The sequence below is a fragment of the Marmota flaviventris genome, unplaced genomic scaffold (assembly GCF_047511675.1).
Source record: "Marmota flaviventris isolate mMarFla1 unplaced genomic scaffold, mMarFla1.hap1 Scaffold_49, whole genome shotgun sequence".
Taxonomy (NCBI): Eukaryota; Metazoa; Chordata; class Mammalia; order Rodentia; family Sciuridae; genus Marmota; species Marmota flaviventris.
The window spans coordinates 2,304,012-2,312,478 of NW_027288305.1; the positions used below are offsets into that span (position 1 = coordinate 2,304,012).

Below are 8,467 nucleotides of genomic sequence, written 5' to 3' on the forward strand. Positions count from 1 at the left end.
AGTTTTGTCAATTTTTTCAATTGTTTCTTTTGTTTCGATTTCATTAATTTCAGCTCTGATTTTAATTATTTCTTGCCTTCTACTTCTTTTGCCGCTGTTTTGCTCTTCTTTTTCTAGGATTTTGAGATGAAGTATGAGATCATTTATTTGTTGTTTTTTTCTTTTTTTAAGGAATGAACTCCAAGCAATGAATTTTCCTCTTAGAACTGCTTTCAATGTGTCCCATAGAGTCCAATATGTTGTGTCTGTGTTTTCATTAATCTCTAAGAATTTTTTTTAATTTCCTCCTTGATGTCTTCTATAACCCATTGATCATTCAGTAACCTATTGTTCATTCTCCAAGTGATGTATTCTTTTTCCTTCCTTCTTTTATCGTTGATTTTCAGTTCCATTCCATTATGATCAGATAGGATGCATGGTATTATCTCTACTCCTTTATATTGTCTAAGAGTTTCCCTGTGACATAATATATGATCTATTTTTGAGAAGGATCCATGTGCTGCTGAGAAAAAAGTGTAACTGCTTGATGTTGGGTCTACAAAAATAAATATAAAACAACTATACATGTTTACATATGTTACTTATAACAAATACATTTTATTTACATGTTCAAAAATTCCAAACTACAGCATATTTTGTCCATGATTCTCAACATGTCTTGGAAGTAGAGAAACAATAAAAGCATAAATACACCACACACCATTTATATTTTTGCTTTTAAAAAAACATTCAATACAAATATACTCAGTAAGCTTGAGGGTATGTTTTCAGAGCAAAGTTAGGCATCCTATTGTACTCTGCGACCAATTATTTGTCGACTCTAATTTCATTCAGTTTTCTCTTAGTACACATCCTTTACTGTACAGATTAAAATTCTCTTTAATAGGCTTTCTGAAGAAGTTATATTAAATAAAAAGTCACTTTACTTGAAAGCCAACCAAAAAGTTATTTATTAAATGTAGGTATCTTTTCAATCAATGAAAACCAGGAGTTGCATTAGAAAACATCAACAGGATGGAAGAAAAACACTGTAATTTCTGTTTGATGTATTCTGGTAATTTTTCATTGTCTCCATACCCATTTTTTTTTTTCTTCTTAAAGTAGGATAATTAGCCAGGCATGGTGGCACAGGCCTGTAATCCCAGTGACTGGAGAGGATAAGGCAGGAGGATCATGAGTTCAAAGCCAGCCTCAGCAACTTAGCAAGGGCCTAAGCAACTCAGTGAGACCCTGTTTCTAGTTGTTTGACCATTTGGTGATGTGTAACTGATAGAAGATACTCCTGCCTGGACAACCAGCTGGGACCCATCATTAAACTGAACCCACACAGCTTCACTAGTTAACTGTGTAGCCCAACCAACATTTTTCACAAAAACAGACTTCAAAAGTTGTGCTGATGTAGGAAGACAATCTTTTAGATTATTCGAAGAGACGTTTGTTCCTGAAGCTGTAGTGGTATGGCCAAGTCTTCAGCTGTAACTATAGAAGGATTAAGTATGGGTGCCTGGGTTGGAGTAGTAGCACTATTCATGATCAATCTACCCAAAGATGGTGCATCTCTTATTGCGTAGTTTGGATCCACACAAGGAGGTGTTGACAGGGCCTTAGGTGAACTAGTATTACCAGGTTTTCTTCCCACAATTATTGGGAAAAAGGGAGCACTCCCACTCTTCTTTTACTCTCCTGAAATTACAGATTCCAGTGCTAAACAAATACGATGAGCCTCATTAGCATGGTCCATGTATATTTTTATTTCCTCTTTTAAGCTATGAATTTGATTTTCATCCTTTAAAGTGTAAGATTTCCCAGTCTTTTCAATTACTTGAATTAAATCTTCTGTTTTGTGTATTTTTGCTCCATCATAAAACCAAACCTCAAAATCAGCATCAGGAGAATTCTCCATCAAAATACATTTAGCGTATCTTGTAAAATAAGTGATTTGGGGAGATTTAGATCTTACAAGCTGAACAAATCTGGAAGCATATTGATATTTTCGCCAGTATTTTTCTGGTAAATTGTCACAGTTGTACCTACTGATGTTATCAGTAGGTAAGGTCGGTTTATCAGCAAGAGGAAAGCCTCTTCCATCATTTGGATAATATATAGTGATCATATTCCCATCACTAGATATTTGAAGTACTTCTTTCACATATTCTTGAGATGCATATTCCTTTAGAAGCTCCACACACACCTCCTCTGAATCAAGTATGCTCACCACAGCCTTTTTAGTTTTCTGTCTGATTGGTTTTAACCTGTGAGCAATCAAAGGAGACATAATGCTTCGCAATGTGTGTTTCTGATATCCCACTGTTGACTCCATACCCCTAGTCTTGATTTGTTCTGAAAGAGGATCATTCATTTGCAGATTTCCAAACCACTGTTGTACAATTTCAGTTTGAGGTGTCTGGTCTGAAAATGGAAAAGGACTTTTTCCTGGACAAAGATGATTTGAAAGTGCTTGGTTGTTATCAGGTCTTTCAAAAGATCCAGAACTATGAGATGTCTTTTCTTTAAAGAAATGAAAAATATTGACATTGCTATTTGTGGGTGGATATCGGTCTTCATTTTCTTCTATTCCTGATCTTTTGGACTTTGAAAGTGTTTCTGCTGAGTGACATCGTTCCATTGTATATGTTTTTGCTCGAGATTGACTATTAGAAGTGCCAGATCTATCAGAGGAATGGGCTCTACGGAGGTATCAAGAATGAGGCCTTTCTTCTGCATCTTGAATTACTCTTCCTCTTCCACTGTTACTGGTTTCATGTGCTTGATTTCCCCACTGAGTACAAAAACTGCTTCCATCTCCTGAAGAAAAGTCACTTGAATTTTTATGCTTTGGAAATACAGTCATTTTATTTGGAAGTGGCTGGCCAATCAAGAGTCGTCTTCTGTCAAGTAAACTACTACTTACACTGGTACTGGAAGAAGCCGTAACTGCAGTAGAAATTGTGGCATGTCCACTATCAATTGAGTCTTCTACAGTTCCTAAATCTTTACTTTTTGTTGAAGAATTTCGGGACATAAAAGGATGGTCCAATATTGAAGACAGACTTAAACGATCTGCTGGATTTCTACGAAGTAGCTGGTGAATAAGATCCTTGACCTCTCGACAAAAACGTTGGCATTTCATAATCTGCCAATACAACTTTATTTAATGTGTTCTTGACTGTGTCAGTGTCAAAAGGTGGTCTCCCAATTAGTAATGTATAAAACATGCAGCCCAAGGACCAAACATCAGATTCAAGTCCATGGGCACTTCGAGTTGCAATTTCTGGTGAAATGTAATTAGGAGTTCCATATAATGTATAGTGCTTTTCATGTGGCATTGTCAATTGAGTTGCCAGCCCAAAATCGGCAATCTTGATATTCATATTACGAGTAAGTAAGAGGTTAGAAAGTGTGAGGTCCCGGTGTAATATGCCATGAGAATGAAGATACAACATTCCTGTGATGATCTGGTGCATGAAGTGTCAAGCTTCATTTTCTGAGAAAGGTTTCATTCTATTCTTTAGGTATCTGTTCATTTCACCATTATGACACATTTCTAATACCAGGTACACATAATTGTTATCTTCAAAATAGTTATATAGCTCCAAGATAGAGGGATGTTTCAATTGACAATGTATTTTCACCTCATTTTGGACTCGCTGTACCATCCCAGCTTTGTACATGGCTTTTTTATCTATCATTTTGATTGCAACTTCCAAACCAGTGTGAATGGACTCAGCTCTGTAGACACCAGCAAATGATCCCTTACCGAGCAGATTTCCGACTTTAAAATCCTCGCTCTTCTCGCCGATGCAAGTCGCCATATTCTCAGGCCCGGGCTGGCGCTCCCGGGGTCAGGTCCCTTTTCACAGTCCCTTCGAGGTGGAGCTCCAGGCAGCCAGCCGGTCGTGGTGCCCATCAGGCTCTACCTTCTAGGCCGCCGCTCCGGGCGACGACTCTAAAGCCACCGAAGGAATTCCTCGACACCATCCGAGGCTTGGGCGGTGCCTCTGCACTCCCATTTTGAAATACTCCTGCTGGTGGCTGTTCAAGCGAGACTGGTGGTAGAACCTTATTTTCCTCCTTCTGAAATTAATCAATATTTTGAGATGACTTTCTGGCTGGAGGCAGAAAACAGGAATCATTTCAGAAGAATTGAGTCAGCTCAGAAATGTGTCAAACCCAGCTGGGCACTCGGCTCAGTAGTTGACTGGTCACAAATATCTGCAGTGGCCTCATGATTGGCAGCCTTGCACAAAGAAAGATCAACTTGGTGCTTGTCAGGTTTCCAGGTAAGTCACATGGATCCCAGGCATTGGGCACTCACCTGCCTTCCTAAAAAACCTGCAAAGCCACTATCCAGTTGTTCATTCTTATGAATTATGTAATGTTGTTTGCTATGAAAGAGTATTAGTCAGGTATCTGGTCAAGAAACATTTGAATGTTTTCATTTTTGCTTTCAGAACACTGGTACCTCCATGAAAACAAGCCCACAATACTTTTTTAATCATGAGTTATTTGGGGAAAAAACATCAGGGTGTTTTATTGGCAGCCAAATTATATTCTAAAGTTCATTGTATTTACCAACCATCACCTAATCATATGCAGCAAAGATTCCAGGTGAACTGAGCCTAAATTGACGACCATCCCAAATATGAGCTAATAAGTTTTAGAATGAGTTAATTAGTGACAGATAATTAGTTAATTTATTCACTATAGGCTGGATGCCAGGTTTCAATCACATGATGTGCAGAGGTTGTATGAAAAACAGCAGTCATCTTATAGACAGTGATTTATTTTTTCTTCATTAAAATTTTGTTGACTCTCTTAGTAAACTGTATTGAACTATAGAAAAATATTTATAGACATATATGCCTTTAATTGTGAAAATATTCTCCCACTACCTTATAAATTTGGTGTGAATATTAGCACAATTATGAAAGCCAAATATCTCAGTCCTGCCTCTAGACATTATGGAAAATATAATTTTTTTAAATAACAAAAAAGAATTCGTTGAATGAATACTAATGATTTTAATGGAGGAAAAAATGATTTGTTGAGACACATAAGGAAAATTGACAATATTAAAATCATATTTAGGATAGAATACAAAGAAATCATAATTAATAAAAGAATAAGTGCAAATCATCCAGAAAGATTTTTAAAAATTTGAAAATGCCTTTCCCCCATAAGCCTGCAGAACCATCATTGGATGATGATAGCAGCATAAAATATTTTAGGTTCTAAGGTGGAGACTAAAGAAAAAGAAAAATGTTGATGGCTTCAGAAGTTCTTTTTCTCCTTATAAGTTTTTTTTCTTAATTTTTATTACTTTTAATTTGGTGGAGAGATACTGAAAAACTTCCATGGCCCAGGGAGAATTGCCCCACCTCTCCACCTCCTATGCCCTCCACCCTTATTTCTTTTTTTTTTTCCTCAATCCACCTTTGTCCCCTCCTCCGCACTGTCCTTTCCCCAGTGACAGGACTTGGCAGCGGTCACTGTTGGGGAGGAGGAGGGAGGGACGGCCTTGCTCCTTAGCCCCCTCCTCTGCTCCAGAGCTGGTGCGGTCCAACTCTCTCATGCTGAGATGAGGAGGAGGAGGGGGAGGGTGGAGCAGGAAGAGGAGGAAGAGGAGGAGGGGAGGAGGAGGAGTGGGAGGAGGAGGAGAAGGAGGAAGAAGAGTGGAGGAGGAGGAGGGGGAGGAGCGGAGCAGGAGGAGTTGCTAACAGGAGGAGTTATAACAAGGGAACTTGGCGGCGGCAGCCTCAGCTACAGCTTTGGCAGCGAAGGTCAGCGCCCTGGGCAGCCAGCACCTGAAGGACCAATGACAGGAGCCAGTCACCGCGCCTTCCTCAGGGGCTGCGAAGGCGGGTGGGAGGTAGGCGGGGGCTCCGGGTCCCCACCCCGGGCTGCCCACGCGGAGCCCCGAGGAGCCGAGCGCCCCCAAGAGGGCTGTTTCTGGGTGCGGGCACCGCTGCCCGAATGTGCGGAAAAGGGGAGCTGCATCCCAGAGGCGCCATGGAGCTGGGGATTTGGGGTTTGGGGTGGGGAGGGCGGGAAGCGCGGGGGAGAAGCGGAGTCGCGGGAGAGAAAGGAGGCCTCCAGCGCCTCGGGAGAACTCCGGAGACGAGTCCCGGAGCGCGAGGCGGGGGGAGGCTGCAGCCCCCGGTGCAGGCCAGAGGTGAGCGCCGAGGCGGGGGCGGGGGGGGGCGCAGGCGCGGCCCCCACTGGAGAAGCGAGCGCCTGCCGCCCAGACTGGTGCGGGGTTGGAGACAGCCTAGGCTCCAGCTCTCCCCAGGGCAGCCAGGGGAGGCAGGACTCGGGAAGTGCTGGGGGTGTGTGAAGGTGAAGCGGAGTGTCAGAGGCAACCCCCGGCTGAGCCTCTAGGAGGAGAAGGAGGAGGAGGGGAGCCCCGCCCCGCAGGCGGCCGCCCTTGTCCGCGCCAGGGGCAGAGACAGGGGCGCCGCACTACAGGGCCTGACAGGAAGGAGCTGCAGCGGGCAGGGCGGCGGAGGCTCTGGCAGAGCAGGCCAGTCCGTGGATGGGAGCCAGGCCAGCAGCGGTGGGGGCGGGAGCCTGGGGCGGGGAGCCAGAGCCGGGGGCGGGGAGCTGGAGCCAGGGCCTCAGAGGCGACAATCTCGCTCCCCCATGACTTAACTTTCTGGGTGGACATGTGTGCCACAGGTGCACTGGGGCCAGCCGGGGCAGGAAGAGTCCACCCATATTTCAGCTCAAAATTGTATTCATGGAGTTCTTGATGTCTAAAAAATTTTGCTTTATGAAAAGAACCAACTACTCTCAACTTTTATTCATTGTAATTAAATTATTCCTTTGTACATGGAATAAAAAAAGAAATTATTAAATTTATTTGAAGACATCCGAATAACATTTGGTTATGCAGTCTGCCTATTTTAATATGACTTGCAAAATTGAAAACTGCAGAGGAATTCAAAGTCAATAGAAAAATCTCTAAACTTTTTTAAGGACATTCATCTCAAAATGTGGTTTAAAATTAGGCACTTCACCATCTGACACAGGAAGAGAAAGATAACTGGATCTGTAGTTGTTTGTATGTATTTTTAATATGATTTTTTAAAAGTGGTTTATAGACTTGTGTACATTTTCTAAGTGATATCACCCTTCTTTCTCAGTTATTTTTGCATGGATCAGGAATCAATAAGTCCTTACTGTTCTTGTTTTATCTTCTTGACAAAATACAGACACCCTTATAGGAAATGTTTCTCTTGAAACTGAAATAGCGATCAATTCATGACCTCTTCATGTGTTCCAAATGGTAACAAGACATCTGCATTGGTAGCAAATCATAATTGATTATATAAATTTAATTTAGAGTAACATGTTTACATAAACTTTGTGAGAATAGCCAAGCTTTCTGTGTTTATTAATTTCTCCTACAATAACAGTAAGGGTGGTGATTTTTGCATAGGAAGAAAAACTCTAATATTCAATCATTATTTTGGCTGATAACATACAACTGAATTTTTAACATGTTGTAATTTCCTCACAGGATAACAAAGAAGAAATAAATTTATAAGCAGCACTTTATTGAAGGTAATAGCTTTTCTACAAGGGGTGAAACATTTCATTTTGTTCTTATTTTTTTAAAACGGCATAGACTAATTCTGAGAAAGTATTTAAGCACTTTATTTATTTATATACATTTTTGGATGTTGATGGGTCTTTATTTTGTTTATATGCAGTGCTTAGATGAAACCCTGTGCCTCAAACATGCTAAGCAAGTGTTCTACCATTGAGTCACAATCCCAGCTCCAGGCACAAACACAGGTCTTTCAGGTCTTTCTTGATGTGTAGAATTTCTCACCCCTGCCTCTGCTGTCTTGATCTAAGTATCCATACATTTACTTCACACTGATACAGTGATTTGATGCACATACACAATACCATTTACTGCCACAAAACAGCATGGTTTATAACTTAAATCAATTTTAAGTATTCAAGCTAATTAGAGTCATAAAGCTATAAGAATAGGGCCTTTTAATCCACTGGTATATTAACCTATTTAAGATGGCTGGGCTTTTTATACAAAAAATCCTGAAGTAGTCCTGAAGAATATTTGGATTAAAACAGGTGAAAAATAATGGTTGAGGCCCACTGCTCTTTTGTGTTTCACTAATATTAATGCAGAGACCATTAGGAGCAGCACACCAGCTGAGCTGAATAAAGATGGCCAATTTCAAAGAAAATCATAATTTATACAATACAGGACCTTTTAGATCACATCAGGTTGACTCTTTTGGAAAGCAAATGTGTAAGCCATGCAGCTCACAAGACATGACATGGATCATCCACATTCCGCATGGCTTGTGAGGCCTCTGTTTGGAAGCAGAAGACCCTCAACACTGGCTCCCACAAAAGAGGATCCTGCAGTCCAATATTGGGATTAGAAAATTGTAGTAAACTATGGTGAAAGCAATTTTGAAGACAGATGCCTTCT

General features: G+C 41.0%; 1 pseudogene; it reads right to left on the reverse strand.

Annotated features, from left to right (window-relative positions):
- Positions 1-696: 696 nt before the first annotated feature.
- On the reverse strand, positions 697-3,812 carry LOC139704319 (serine/threonine-protein kinase PLK4-like; annotated as a pseudogene).
- Between the last annotated feature and the right edge of the window lie 4,655 nt (positions 3,813-8,467).